The 16,599-nt window shown below is 37.8% G+C and overlaps 1 pseudogene; it reads right to left on the reverse strand.

Moving 5' to 3' along the window:
* The window catches only part of LOC118857753, a 79,813-nt pseudogene extending 73,509 nt beyond the window's left edge, over positions 1-6,304 (reverse strand).
* Positions 6,305-16,599: the final 10,295 nt, after the last annotated feature.

Consider the following 16,599-nt stretch of genomic DNA (forward strand, 5'->3'; position numbering starts at 1 on the left):
ATAAGCATAACAAAAGGTTTGGAGTAAAGCAGAAATGAGGCTTTCCGTTAGGTGTGGGTAAACTCCAAGGAAAGAAAGCAGAAAAAAAAAAAAAACAACCCACTAAATATGGAGTCATATTCAAATCCCGAGTTTTGACACTTTGCCACTTGATTAATCTTGGAGAAGTCTCTCTACCTCTCTAGGCCTGTTTTCTAATCTGTAAAATGAGGAAATCGTGAACTCCTTATTAGTTCCATGTGAACAAGAACTGCTGTTTTCTTTACCGTTCTTTTTCTTCTCAGTTCTTAGCACACTGCCTGGCACATAGTAGATGTTTAATAAATGCTTTTATGGACTTGTTAACTTGATTAAACTAGATCAAGGGTTATTGACCTTTTCTGTGTGTCATAGACCCTTTTACCAGTCTGGTGAAACTTATAGACCCCTTCTCAAAATAATGTGGGTTTTATTTTGCTTTTGTTTAATGATATTCAGTCATGTCTAACTATGATGATAATGTGATTAAAGATCTTTCCCCACCCATTCGATAGGCCTCAAGTGGAGTTAGTTAAGGGAAGCTTCTCAGGTGGAGCCAGTTAAGGGAAACTTGATTAGGAGAGGCTTGATTGTAGGTAGGCATACACCCTTTACTTACTAGGTGAGAAGCCCCAAGCCCATACCCTTTTGCTAATTAGGTCACAAGAGTGAAGCCCTCAGGCACTAAGGCACTAAAAAGAGTGTGTGTGTGTGTGTGTGTGTGTGTGTGTGTACACACCCAGAAGGTATATAGAACTCAGAATCTGCAGAGAATTCAGAAGTCGAAATTCAGCCCAAGGAGAAGGAGCAGGAAGTCTGAGTCAACAGAGCTAGAGAGAGAGCCAAGAGCAGAGAGTGGAAACCAGGGAGCTGCTGAGACCAGAGAACTGAGGGAGGAAGAGAACACAGGCAAGCAGACAGTTAGGATTCATGAGTGTTTACGAGGAGGCCCCAGTAGAGGGGAAAGTTACAGGATGACTTGGTTCCTTGCTATAATACTATGTTATGATTTTCTTGTTGCTACATTGAAGTGGACTTACTGGTTTTGGAATATAACTACTGCTATATCTAATTGGAGTTATTAGTCTTGGGATTTGATCCTCTGGTGTCTAAGTAAATGTTCTACCTAGAGAGTTTTTCATTCTTTGTGACTCTGAACCATACAGGCATGTTCATGGTCATCCTCGAGGTCATGAATCTTGCTTTACTGATACACTAACTCTGTGTACCCAATTAGGGGTTTTCTTGCCATTTCCTTCTCTAACTTATTTTATAGATAAGGAAACTAAGATAAATAGGTTTGAGCAACTTGCCCAGGACCACACAACTAGTAAGTGTCAGAGGCTGGACTTGAACTCAGGAAGATAAGTCTTCCTGACTCCAGGACTAGCATTCTATCCACTATGCTACCTGGCTGCTCATGAAATAAATTATTAGGATTACAAGAAAGTCAATTACATTTCATTATTCTTATAAAAAAATTATGCCAAGTTGATGGACTTTGGATTAAGAATCACTAAACTAAATTCCCTTCCTGAAACTGCTGCTTCCCTTGCTTGGAATATGTTTCCTTTTCTTTTTCTTCAGGAAATCTTTTTCTTCCAAAGGTAACTTAAAATGAAATATTATACACACATGCATTTAATGTCACCTACATGTATTTACTTAATAATTATACACATATATTTTATAGTGAAATTGTCCTCATTGCCTTGTGATTGTGTACAAATCTTGGTACCAAGAATGATTAAACTTCTGTGTATACACAGAAACTTTATAATAATGGGATATAAAATGTGGGGGAGTGGTGGCCAGGGAAGGAAGTATGGGCCTACGCAGTTACAGAGATTATGAATGGGACTTTAATGGAATCAGTTGTTATGCATTTTCTAGCAGCAACAGGATTATTGATTAGATCACTCTTTCTAGAGCAAAACCAAGAGGGAGAAAATGGGTTTGCATACATAGTATGAGTCCAGTAGCAGGGCAAAATACACTGGGTGAGTCTTGGTGTCCGGGTGCATGTCTGGAGGGATGTGAATCACGGTCCCAGGCTAGCTAGATATATAGTAGGTTATGTGAGTTTTTGATTACTCATCCATCATTTCAGAAAATGGAGCCCCTAAGCAGAGTCCCAAAGCTTCAGCTACCAGAGAAACTCTTCAGGTGCCCTGACAATACAAAGATCTGTGACTTGGAAAAAAAGTCATGCTCCACTGCACAGGCTGATGGAAGAGCAATGCAGAAGACTTACTTCCTAGGGAAAAGGAAAAAAGCAGATGGCCATAATTATCAGTGCAATGGGGCCAACTCCAAGGAATTCATGGAAGTTCCCCAAAAGAAAGGATTCTTCCTTATAGGAATGAGACACTGTAGAACATTTATTGTGACACCTCTGGAGATTTGGGATCATCAGTCAATATTTAAGGCTGTAGTTTCATATAGTATTTTTTTTAAATAGGTATGGGCAGCTAAGTTTTGAATCTCAGCTACTCTAAGATTTTTTTTAAAAAAAACCATCTCCTATATTTCTTTTTCCATGTCTAATAAAAACACCAGGAATTTCTTATCCTGTTTACTAGAAAGCTTAATAAAGCCACTGGGATCTGTGGAGCAAGGTGGTGAACAGTATGAGTGAATCATGAGAACAGAGCAAAACAAAATCAAATCCTTTATTATCCCCAAAGCACTTACGCAGCTGCAGCTTTCCTTGCTAGGAATATGTTTTATTTTTCTTCAGGAAAACATTTTCTTCCAAAGGAACCTTAAAATAAAACATTATGCACATGTATATGAATATCACATATATGTGCTTACTTAATAATGATACATATATTTTACAGTGAAATTGTACTTGCTGCCTCATGAGTATATACAAATGCAATACAAAGGTGTAACATTCATTTCTTTCATAGAAGGGATGGAAGAATGAAAAAAAGGAAGCTGAAAGGAGGGAGAGAATGGGGAGAAGAAGGGGGAAAGAAGGAAGGAGGGAAGGAAGCAAAGAAGGAAGGAAAAGAGGGACTGAAAGAAGGAGGGAGAGGGAGAGAGGAAGGGAAAAGGAAAAGAAAGAGAGGTGAAGAGCAAGGAAGAAAGGAAGGAAAGAGGGAGAGAGAGAGGGGGAAGAAGGAAGGAGGGAGAGAGGGAGGAAGGAAGTAAAAGGGCAGGGAGAAAGAGAGGAAGGGGAGAAAGAAGGAAGAAGAGATGAAAGGAAGGAGAGATGGAGAAAGACAGAAGGAAGAAGAAAGAGTAAACTTTAGGCATGTCAGCAAAGTATTTGTAGGTGGTGTCCAAGAGACCTATATACCTAAATTAACCACGTTATCCAAAAAAGACGCTCAATATGTACCTCAGTACTCTTAAGCTGCCTTGACAATACAAAGGTGATCTGTGACTTAGAAAGAACAATACCCTCACGTTCCCAAACAGGCTGATTGGAAAGCAATAAAGAAGAGTCACTTCCCCGGGGAATAGGGAAAAACAATTTGAATTACATCAAATATTGGTATGGACTAAAAATGTTTCCCAAGCCAATCACTATATGATTGAATGACCTTAGATGAGTCCCACCCCCTTTGTGGGGCTCAGTTTTCTCATCCGTAAAGTGAGGGTGTGGACTATTTGGACCACTAAGTTTCCCTCTAACACTAACAACTGATTCATAGTGTCTTACATGAACCACTTCCAGCTCTGGCTGGTCATCATTTGTGGTAGGAGAATAATGATTAGTGTATCTTGTCATCTGTGTAGTCCAGCCTACTGAGTCTGGAGAGAAAGAAGAGAACTGGTAAATTTTATACAAAGTACCTTGTGAATAATCTTCAGATCTTCAGTTCCTATCAACTACTTGTCTAATTTCCAACATATGAGACTTCTGGGATAATCGATGTTCTTCTAAATTATAGTTCACATCTTGTTTTTAGGTTTGTTCATAATTATAGCCAAGATACAGATTAGCAATAATTCAGTTCAACAGTAGGACTTATGTTTGAGGTAATATGATTCCTTTTTTTTTTCAAAAGGAATTGGGAAGATGGAGGATGTCTTTTAGGTACCATGACAATTCAAATTATATGTTGATTAACTCCACCTAAACCTGCTTTGCCGTCTCACTCTGGAATCATCAATGCTGAGCATTGGCATTGTTAAAGAAAGTCTAGTATCTGTAATGGGGTGGTCTATGTGTTATCAACTTGAATTTAGTGGTATAAGGCGTCCTTTACCTTAAAGACAGATTAGCAAAACGTAAGGGGGCTGAAGGTTAAAGGGTGTGGATCAGCCAGAAGCTAAAGGTCCTTCTAGTTACTCTTCACACTGGAAGAAACTTCCTACAGAGAGAACTCAGGGTGGTAATACGTACAGATGGAAAGGGAAAAGGAATACTTTCCAGGAGTCCATATTAGTTGGCTGAGGCCCTTCCTGCACGACTAGATATAAGGGAGAAAGGAATGGAAGACAGCAAATAAGAAGACCAGGAACAAACCTGCTGACCAAGCATGAGCCAGAACATAGGAGCCAGGCAGATCAGAATTATGCCACAAAAAATGACATAAAAGATATCAAAGACGTACTTGGAAAAGAAGTTGAGAGAATCACAAGAGGAAGGGATAACAAAGGACAATCCCTGTGATCTATTGTTCCTTAAAACATCAAAAGCTATGAAAGATTTGTCAAGGATGTGGACAAGACTCACGGAGGATTAGAAGTTGTGGATGGATTGAGATCCATGCCATTGGCTGGAAACTTTCAAAGAAAATATCAAAATTTTGAAATATCCTTTATTCAGCGGCTGAGAAGCCACTTTAAAATAACAGTTCATACAGTGTGACTAAGGCAAATTTACAAACCACTCTGATATGCAAAGGTGTCAGAAATTGTGAATAACACTAGAGTCTACATTACGTTTTAAGTTTCTCCCCTGGAGAATGCTTCTTTCTACCATAAAAGTCTATAGTGAATCCTATAAGCAGTTAAAACTCAGCTATTTCAATCTTTGTTATGAATGGAGTATTTTCTTCTGGAAAGGATTCACCAGGGGATTTTAATTATGCCTAATTAATATTTTCTTTAAACAATTCCCTCCAGTTATTGCGGCATGGTCAAGCGTGCTATCCTTGGAGTTGAAACACTTGAGTTTGAATCATGTAGTTTTATAACCACGGGCAAGTCACTCTCTGAGTCTGTAACAACAATGTTGCTACTTGCTGCTATTGTGACTGTGTAAAGCCAATAACACCAGCACACAGGAGGGCTGCTAGCACAGGTCCTTTGATCTGCTTTTCTAAGGAAAGCAACTTTAAGGGGTTCACAATCGCACTTTAATTAAACATACATATATCACTCACTTAGTTCAGGGGGAAAAGTTAGCACCCTGAACTTCAGAGAGAATACAAACAAATTACAAGCAGAAGTTATATAAACAGAGCAAATAACACAAATCAGTCTGTCCATAGCAATACATACATAGTTACCAGAGAGAGAAGAACCAACATCTGGGTTTTCAAAGTGGGGTGGGGAGGGGAAGGCAGGGTTCCAACAGCTACTACCCAGACTCTTGTCTGGCTAAGTCACATGGACTTTCTTCCAACGAGTGAGCCCCAAGCAAAATGCTAACCTCAGAGTATATATACATTTCTTCAGAGTCAGAGGGTGTCACAACCATGCGACTAAAACTCATGTGACCTAGGCCTTCCTGTGACTTAAGCAGGTCATCAAAGACTCCTGATTCAATCAAGACTCTTGAATGAAACAAAGGCAAGACTCAAAGGCACCTGATTGCCTTTGTGCTGAGAAGCCCTTCAGAACAAAAAAAACAGGAAAAAGTCCCACCCTGCTTGCCATTACAGAGTCTCAGTTCTATCATCTGTAAAATGAACGATATCTCTACTATATAAGCCACAATCTCTCACTGGAGAAAACTCAAATGAAATAATGCAGGTAAAAGACAAAAGAAAAGATGCATACATACAAGAATATTTATGGCAGCACTTTTGTTGTAGATAAAAACTGAAAACAAAGCAGGTGGCCATCAATTGTGGAACAGCTGAACAAACTATGATCTGTCAATGTAATATTATTGCACTGTCAGAAAAAAATTAATATGATGGATTCAGAGAACCCTAGGAAGACTTGTAGAGAGTGGAACAAGCAAAAGAACAATTTACAGAATAACTACCATAATATAAAGCCACAAACCTTTGAAAGGCTCTTTAGAGGTCTGATCATTGTAGCGGCTGATCATATCTGCAGAAGCCTCCTCTTGACAAGTGAGCACAGAAGAAGACATACACTGACAGACATAAGAAAGCTATTGATATTTTTCACTATACTATACTTACAAAGGAGGACTTCTGCTGGGGGTGGGTGGAGATCATGGAATTGGTGGGGAAAGGGTGTGAGGCAGAAAAAAATAAAAGTAATCAAAGACCATTAATGAAACATTAAAAAATACACAGAAGAAAGTTCAAAGGGGGCACAGACAGAGCAATTTTATTACTATTGTACTGAATAGAATTTACATTTTAAAAGCAAATTATGTATCAGAAGTTCACAGTTTCATATGTAATCCTCTTTTCTGTTCTTTGTTCATTAAAATATTCATGTTGGTTAATGTTTAAGTTTATAACAAAAAAATTAAGATCGTGTATCTAAAGTGCAAATTTTATACTCTATATTCATGTCTTTCATTATTATTATAACTTTTTAAGTCATTTTCTGAAGACTTGCCCATTGTACTCAACCTGGTCAATCATAATCTATCCTTGGGGGGGGGGGGGAATTGCTCCTCATTAGAGTGATTGCATAGTTGCTAACATCAATGGTCCATAACATTTTCATCAGCCCTTCCAAAGCTGATTTACAGCATAGATTTGATGCCTTTATGGAGTAGTTTCTGCCTGAAAAATTGAAATATTAGGGATTTTTTCCAACTCCATAAGAGATACTTAGGGGCTTTAAGCAAGGGAAGAGACCAGTAATTTATTAAGTGCCTACTACATGACGGGTACTATGTTAAGCACTTTACAAATATCTCACTAGATGTTCAATATGACAATTCAACATTTATTATGTCCCTATTATGCAGAAAGCACTGAAATTCATCCATCAAGCAGGGAAATAGGACTATATAACATTAAGATCAATGGGTATCTGATGCTCCAGCAACCAAATTCTATGATTTATGATTAACTTACTAAAATTTCCCGCTATTTATTGGTATTAGTTTTGGCCAGTGGATTTTTTCAGGCTTTAGGCGAACTCCTTTCAAAACCATGGACTTCTTCAATTGGGAAAAAGCTAACCAAGTTGTAACATGAATGTAATAGGAATTACTATACACGAGAAAAATGAATGTAGAGAATGATGACAGATTCAGAGAAGCATAAGATGACTTATATGAACTCATGCAGAATGAAGTAAACAAAACCTAGAAATCAATGTACATAATGACTACAACATGGACTGTAATTCAAAACATCTGAAGTAAATGGAAAGAACTGAAATGTTATATATAACACTTGGCCTCAGTTGGGAAAATATATCCCCCCTCTTGTTTTTGTAGCAGTGGAGGAATATTAATATGGAGTATTGCATCAGCCATAAGAAGGAGTTGATGTGCTGATTGGTTTTGCTAAACTATTTTTTCCCCTTTTCTTGTTATTCTTTGTTAGAAAGGGCTGATGGCTGTGTGGGAGTGGAGGGAGAGGAGAGGAATTATTTGAAATATAGGTGGTTTTAGTTAAAATTATCTATAATAATTTTTGTTGGTTTTGGTTGGCCCTGAGCTTTCACCAGAATAAGCAACTCCTAATGAGATACTCCCTCTACTCGAGGCAGCTAGGTGATGTAGTAGATGGAATGCTAGTTCCATAGTCAGAAAGACCTGAGTTCAAATCCAGCCTCTGACATTTACTAGTTGCACGACCTTGAGTAAGTGATTTAACCTCATATGTTATTGCTGTTCAGTCTTTCAGTCATGTCTGATTCTTTGTGACCCTGTGGACCATAGTATACCAATACTGTACATGGAGTTTTCTTGGCAAAGATATTGGAGTGGTTTGCCATTTCTTTCTACAGTAGATTAAGACAAATAGAGATTCAACGATTTGCCCAGGGTCACACACTTAGTAAGTGTCTGCGGCCACAAACTTAGTAAGAGTCACATACTTGGAAAGCCAAGTCTCTGAGACTCAGGTCTTCCTGACTCCAGACCCAGCACTCTGTCAGCTGAGCCATCTAACTGCCTCACCTCATATACTAAGTACTTAATAAATGTTTTTCCCTTCTTTCCTCTCCCCCAATAAAGATCAATATCTCCTCTACAACTTATAGGGGACAGTTGCCTAGGGCTCACTGAGAGGTTGCCCAGGATGACACAGCCAGTAAGTACCAGAAGCAGGCCTCAACCCAGGTCTTCCTGACTTCAAAGCCAGCCCTCTATTTCTATGCTATGTGGCATCTCACAAAACAATTTTAAAGACAAATAACACGAACTTTAAAAGTAGTGAATTTTAAAAGGAAAACAACACAAATACAACACAATGCAAATTATAACACAAATTTTATAAGGAAAAAGAGAATGGCTTGAGCATCCCAACAGATTGAGACTTTTAGAGACCTCTCTTGGTTCATACCAACTTCTAAAGCCTTTTAGATCTGTTTGAGGCATTAATGCTTGGAGCCAACATTCTGAGAATAAGCTTCTCCACATGTAGCTAAGCCAGTCTTCTGAGGACAGACCCAGAGCCATTGACTGGCGCCCTATTTGAATCCTTCTCAGTTTACTAGAAGTAACCAGAACTTATCGCCCACTGTCATAGGTTGTGAGACCCCAAGGTCACCTCCATGCCACAACAAGGTAGTGCATAAGACTTTACCAAAAATTGAGCTTAATATTAAGGGATATTGAAATCATGAAGTTTCTAGTCCTATGACAAGATGTCTGCTCTTAGTGTTTTCCATTGACGTCATCACTGCCGGATGCAACCTAAATCAGCAGTATTGTCTCTCAGCATTTTTTCTAAATACATCTGCATGAATTAGTAAGAATACTGCTGATTACATATAGAAATCTGCATAACTATGAAAGACATGGGTATTTATGGTATATCTATTAACATAAATGAATTCTAGCTCTTCCAATTTGACAATTATTGTGTCCTTGTTGACTAAGTTCAGAAAGCAGAAAACTTTTGTGTGTGTGTGTGTTTTTAAGTATCATTATTTCTGAAAGAATAAAACAGTTCTTCTAGATCCAGGCATTTACACTAACAAGCTCCCTGTCAAAATTCCTTCATTAAATGGGGCTTCAATTAAATCACAAAATATTCTCCTATGCTGGGAAAAAATAGTATAAAGATTGAAAGATTTAGTCATTGCCTTACACACACACACACACACACACACACACACACACACTCACAAACACATGCCAAGACAAAAGTAAAGTTTCATTAATATTTTCCTATCTTCAATGGCCATCTGATGCTCCAAAGCACTTCTTATTGTACTGCATCATAAACTATCTCTTGAATATGTCTACCTATTTCTTCCCTATAAGCATATTTATAACTGAACTCATTATCTTCCCCTCAAATCCCATTCCCCTTTCTGACTTCCTTCCTCTTTCTGTCAAGGACAGGCACCACTTCTCTTCCAGACAGGTAAGTTCACAATCAAGGAGTCATCCTTCACTCTCATTCCACATTTTTGATTAATTACCAAGTCTTGTAGATTCTATTAGTTCCACAGCATTTCACATATTCATCCTCTTCTTTTCACTCACATAGCCACCATTCTCATTCAGACACTTATCACCTTTCACTTGGACTATTGAAATAGCCTCTTGTTCTTTCAGTTTCCATTTTCTCTCCTCTTCCAACCACTCCCCCATGCTGCTGCCAAACAGATATTCCTAAAGCATAAGTCTAATCTGACCATGTCACTCCTCTGCTCAAGAAGATTCAGTGACTCCCTAATGCCTCTAGGAGAAAATAAAATACCTCTTTGGGGCTTTTAAAGCCTTTCACAATCTAGTTTAAACCAGTCTTCTGGACAGATTTCACAATACTTTCTTTCAAGTATTCTACATTATAATAAAACTGACCTACTTGCTAGTTCCTGTACACAATATTCCATCTCTCAAATTCTTGCCTCTACACAGGCTGTCCTCCATTCCAGGAATGTGCTCTCCTCTCACCTCCACCATTTGGAATCCCTGGCACCTTTAAAGGCCCATATCAAGTGCCACATGATGTCTTTTCCAGATTTCCTTAGTTATTATTGTTCTGCCCTGACCCAAATTGCTTTGATTTTATTTTGTATATATTTTGTACGTATTTATCTGTGTACTTCTTGTTTCTGCCAAAGTAAAGTATAAGGGCAAGGATTTTCCCCCCTTCTGTCATTGTATCCCTAGACTTGCATACAGTAGGTACTTAATAAATATTGGTTGGATTAAATTTAATTGAAATTTTAACATACTGAAATGAAATAAATTGGCCTTGAAATGAACCTCAACAAAATGTGAGCTCTAAAAAGAATTTTAAAGCTGGGCTGGGCAAGAGGAAAGAGGAATCTACAAACCCCTCTGGCTGGGATTTATCTCCCAATTCTAATTGGGATGCCTCCCACCTGTCTCCCTGGCATCATGACTGCACACATTTAACAGAGAGTATACAAAGGGTCTTAATTGTATTCTGGAAGATGAGATAAAAAGCTGGAAGGCAACTTGCATAGTATGATGAATTTCCTGGCATAGGACAGAGAGGTTCAGAAAATTTTCCCCACTAAAAGGGCCATGATGAAATGATCATGCAACAAGGCACATTTGCAACAGAGCAATGACAGCAATAAAAGGCCTATAAATATGATCAAGATTTATTACAACTTGGTTCCAAGTCTCACAGAGGAAAGTTTATACAAGCTTCTGATAATGTCATTCTTTTCCCCCTTCCACCCAGCAACTGAATGGGTAGCGTCCAATGTTAGGTAACTGTGAAGGTGACATCAGGCCTTGCCTTTTTTGTAGTGACTTTATTAACTACAAATTCAGTTTAATGTCCACTTGAGGAAAGGTCTGCATAAGAGGTAACGCCGCCATTCTAGATGTAACAATACAAAACAGGCCAAGCAGGTGAACTACCCTCAACATGATCAGAACAGCTCATGAGGCACAGTCATAATTAATAAGACAATGCCAGGCAAAATAAGCGATTGAATGTTATGCCTAAAAGCTGAGGAATGAATAAAAATAGAAAACTTCTGAAATGTCTGTAGTGAATATGGCTTTGGAATTTAGGAGCATTTCTCCCTTTATTCTTTCTTTTAATTTAAATTATTCTGAACTTAAAAAATAAAACAAGCATTTCCATAGCATAGTAGAATAGAAAAAAGGATGGTTGTACATGAAATAGCAAATCTGTTATGTAAAACTTGCTATTCCTTTTAAATATATAATAGTTATCATGTAACTTTCTTTTTTCCCCTTTTTTTCTTCCCCACCTTAGAGATGGCTACCATTAGACACAAATATGTATGTCTGTGTGTGTGTGTGTGTGTCTGTGTGTGTGTGTATGTGTCTAAAACCATTCCATAACATACTTCTATTTATCAATTCTTTCTCTGGATTCAGATAGCATATTCCTTCATATGTCCTTTGAAGTTAATTTGGGTGTTTATAATAGTCAAAATGACTTAGTCACTCAAAGTTGTTCTTAAAATAATATTACTGTTACTAAATATAACATTCTCTTGCTTCTGCTCATTTTGCTTTTCATTATTTTGTGCAAATCTATCCATGTTTTTCTCAGATCCTTGAGCTCATTATTTATTCTTTATTCTTTAGTTTAGTCACACTTTATTTTTGTCTTTTGTTGAATTACCAAATATAGGAAAAAAAAAAGGATAGACTGGTCACATGGGGAAAGATTTTGGGTAAACAGCCCAAGTGCTCTACTAATATTTTCACAATATCCAGAGAAAAAAAAGGAATGTCTGCAGCACTTACGTGGATCCTCTGTGATGAACTTATTGGAGGACAAGGACAAGAATGATGCAAGAAGGAGAGGCATTGATCTATATCATTGAAGAGAACATCCAAACAGCAATGGCAACAGAGCCATTGGAGTAGTTGAATAGCAGCTTAATTCAATGGATTTGGAATCAGAAGGCCAAGTTCAAGTCTCACCTCTACACTTTCTACCTACATGATGTTGGGCGTGACACTTAAACTCTCTGAGCCTCAGTTTCCTCATATTTAAATTAGGGGGTTAAACTAGATAGCCTCTAAGATCTCTTCCAGCTCTGCATCTATGATCCTAAATGGTCTATATAGAGGCAAGATGCTGTCATAGAGAAAGTGTTAGCCTTGAAGTCAGGAAACCTGGGCTCAAGTTTCTACTCTTCCCTACCATAAAATTCCCTTTAATTGTGTATATTTTTGTATTTCTTATCTGTGCATGAAATTGTTTTCTTTTTGTATTTGTGTTCCTAGCATTGATCACAGTGTCTGGGAAACAGTAGACACCTGATGCCTGTTTATGGATTAACTAGGCCTATGAGGCACAGAGAAGCTGCTGATCTGTATCACTGGAGTGAACCTCCACACCAATAACCAGCACCAAACAAAAACAAATTGAATATACTAAAAAAAAACCCTACCAAGCGTAGAAATAGGTGCATCTTTTTTAATATTATAAAAAGTATCTAGTGAAAACCAAAAGCAAATATCACCTGCTGTGGGGAGACACTAGAAACTTTCTCAATAAAGACACGAATAATAACATGGGGCTCTGTTCTCCTTCTCTAAGGGCTAAATGTGTTATATTTCACACCTCTACCAGGCTTCTCTAGTACCCTAAGGTGATCGAGGGGTCTCTCCTTTCCATCACTGGCTAGATCCCCTTCTAATTGCATTTCCTCAATTTTAAGGGTCCAAGTACCTTAAACATGTAACAGTCAGATTAGCTTTTAGAGAGGACATTTACCGCACAGGTACAGTAAGAAGAAACATACATACAAACATTTTTCCCAAAGCCTTTGGGTTATAATATAAGGGGAAGAGGGGAGAAGGACCCTCCACATCATTTCAGTCTCTAGAGAAGGGAGAAAAAGGGTTAAGTTCACAGCTTAGCTCAATTCCTATATAGCACTGATTCCAAAAAGTTAAAGTCCAAAGCTCTATCTTAAGTTAATACCCTGGATCCTGATTTCTCAGGGCTTCCCTACTGGGCTGGCTACAAAATCTAGCCTAGAATCCTGGGCTCCAATGATCCCATGGCTCAAGAACCTGAGTGAAGGACTCCCATCTCTGCACCTAGAAAAGGACAAATAAAAATGGACCAAACCTCCAGCCTGTTTCTTTGGGACACAGGATGTAGGGAAAGAAAAAGTTGACCCTCAGGCCCTTCCCCACTGATTATATGGTGTCACCTACTCAGAGTGAAAGAGACCCTCACCCCTGGATACATCAGTAAAAGAGAAGGCCAGACTGTTTTAGTCAGGTGGTTTTAAACACACAACCACCTATTGGGAAAAGGTTGCTCCCAGCTATGTGGAAGGCCAACACCAAATATCCACATATCCACATACAGAGATCTTCTTTCCTCCAGAAGTAGGTCCATGGCATCTCTCATGAGGTCTCCTCCTAGGCAATCTGGGCATGAGCCAAACCCCAGTTACAAAAGTAATAATATCTACTCTCTTCACTATGACTTGAAAAAGTTCTAGAAATGTTATTAATAACAATAAATCAGTGAGTCAACTAGCATTTATTAAGAATCTACTGCGTGCCAGGGGCCATGGTAAGTGCTAGGGATACAAAATGAGGCAAAAAATCAGCCCTGCTCTTGAAGAGCTTATAATCTAATGGAGAAAACAATATTTAAGCAACTCTGTATAAACAAGACATAAAGAATAAAAAGGTAAAGAGGATATAAAAATATGTCACATTGTTAATGACAAGATGGTTTTCATTGAAAGTCCTAGGGAATGATTCTGAGGAAAGATTTTAGAGGTGATTTTTAAAATAGTGTAGTTAGCCCTCATGATATAACTATACTGCAAGTAATAATTGGTTCTTTTCATTTAATGAGTGAATTCAGAGATTAAAACTTGTGTTTCCTTTTGGGCAGAGGATAGAGGCCAGGGAGAGAAAGATTTTTTTTTCTTTCTTAAACACCCGCCTTAACCCCAAATCGCTCTGGCTCTCATTGATTGACCAACAATAGGTCCCAGGCCAAGGCCTACTTGGTCATTGTTTGGGCCTGGATTGGCTGAGAATGAATGTAAATAGCAATAGTTTCTCTTTGGGTCAGAAACCCTAAGAGTCTTCCCCTCTGTGTCCAATTTTTTTGGTTGGTTGTTTGTTTTTGTTTTTATTTTTGACTAGGTAAAGAGGCCCTTCTTTGCCTCATTTCTTGTTAAGCTTTAACTACTGAATGGGCATTGTCTCAGTCAAACCAGACCTGTTAGAGACCTTAGCTTGAAAAGGCCAAGGACCCGCACTGCATCCTGGGCCATCTCCAGTCGTCCTGATCTTTATCTAGCCATTGGACCCAGATGTCCCTGGAGGAGCAAGTGAGGCTGGTGACTTTGCACAGCCCTGCCTCACTTAAATCCAATTCACTTGCATGTGGTGGCATCACCTCCCTGATGTCATGATCTTCCAGAAGAAAGGACAAACAACAACAATCAATACAAGAGCTTTAGCTAAGAACTGCAGATTAAATTCACAAAAAATCAACAGAATTTCTATATAACAAAAGCAAAAATTCAGAAGTCAAAAATAATAGGAAATTCAGTTCTGAATAATTACAAAATTAATAAAACGTCTGTGGATCAATCTACCATACCACATAAAAATTAGTATAGGTTTAATCACAAAGTATTCCTTAAGGAAATAAAGAACAATTAAAATAGCTGGAGGATTATTAAATGCCCATGAGTAGGCCATACCAATATAATACAAATGACAATTCTACCAAAGTAAATTTACAGTTTTCATGCTGTGCCAATCAAACTATAAAAGGGATATTTTACAGAACTCACTAAAATAACCACATTCATTTGGTAAGACAAAGGTTCTAGGATATTAATGGAAATAAAGAAAACAGGTAAGCACAAAGGAGGAATAGCATTTCCAGATCTCAAGCTATATTATAAAATAATAGCCATCAAAACTATTTGGCATTGGTTAAAAAAAAGAAAAGTTGATAACTGGAACAGACTAGAAAAAGGAAAATCAGATATAATGGAATTGAAAAACCTAAGTTTCAATAAAACTCAAAATATAAACTACTTCCTATTTGATAAGAATTTTTGGAAAAAACTAGAAGGCAATATGGCAGAAATTAGATTCTGATCCACATCTTACACCATAATCCATGATAAATTGAAAATGGGTATGTGACCTGAATTTTTAAAAATTAGAAGAAAATGAAATCATGTACCTTTCCATAGGTATGGGTAGTTGTATTCTTAATCACATGTGGGATAAAGGTAATTTCTGTTGTTGTCTAATTGATTCCAGTCATGTCTGATTTTTCATGACCCTATTTGGGGTTTTCTTAGCAAAGATAATAGAGTAGTTTGCCATTTCCTTCTCCAGATCATTTTGCAGCTGAGGAAACTGAGGCAAACAGGGTTAAGTGACTTGTCCAGGGTCACAAAGCTAGTAAATGTCTGAGGCTGGATGAGTCTTCTGACTTAAAATCTGGCACTTCATCCACTGCACCATCTAGCTGCTCATAAAGGTAATTACCAAAGATAATGTAGATAATTCCAATTATAGGTATTGAAAAGCTTTCACACAAACAAAAATAATGCATCTAGAATAAGAAGGGAGCAGTCAAGTGGGAAGATGTCAAATGACAGTGAAGTGGTCCAATGGATAGAGCACTGTGCCTGGAGTCAGGAAGTCCTGAATTCAAATCCAGCCTCAGATACTTAATAGATATGTGACCATGGGCAGGTCTCTTAATCTTGTTTGCCTCAATTTCCTCATTTGTAAAATCAGCTGAAGAAGAAAACGGCAAGCCACTTGAGTATCTTTGCCAAGAAAACCCCAAATGGGGTCCTGAAGAGTCAGACATGACTAATTAACAAAACAATAAGCCAAATGGGAAAACATTTTTATATCAAATTTCTCAGATAAAGATCTAGCATACAAGACACATAAATAACTATTAAAACCAAAAGCCAGAACAGTTTTCAAAACAAGAATTATACTGTATTAACTGCTATATAAAAGAATGATCCAAATCACTAGTGATTAGAGAAATGCAAATCAAAACCACTCTCAGGTTTTACCCAGCAATAACAACAAAAAGATAGGAAGTCAACTTTGAAAATGTTGTGGAAAGATAAGCATACTAATGCATTGCTGGTAGAGCTATGAATTAGTACAGACATCCTAGAAAGCAATTTGTTATTATCCAAGTAAAATGGCTAAAATGCCTATACACGTTTAACCAGAGATTCCACTACCGGTAATATATTATTTTTTTGTGATAGCAAAGACTTGGGGAAAAAAAAAGTAGATGCTCATCAATTGGCAAATGGTGTGACAATAATGTTGCTAGC

Source organism: Trichosurus vulpecula, chromosome 7, assembly GCF_011100635.1.
Source record: "Trichosurus vulpecula isolate mTriVul1 chromosome 7, mTriVul1.pri, whole genome shotgun sequence".
NCBI lineage: Eukaryota > Metazoa > Chordata > Mammalia > Diprotodontia > Phalangeridae > Trichosurus > Trichosurus vulpecula.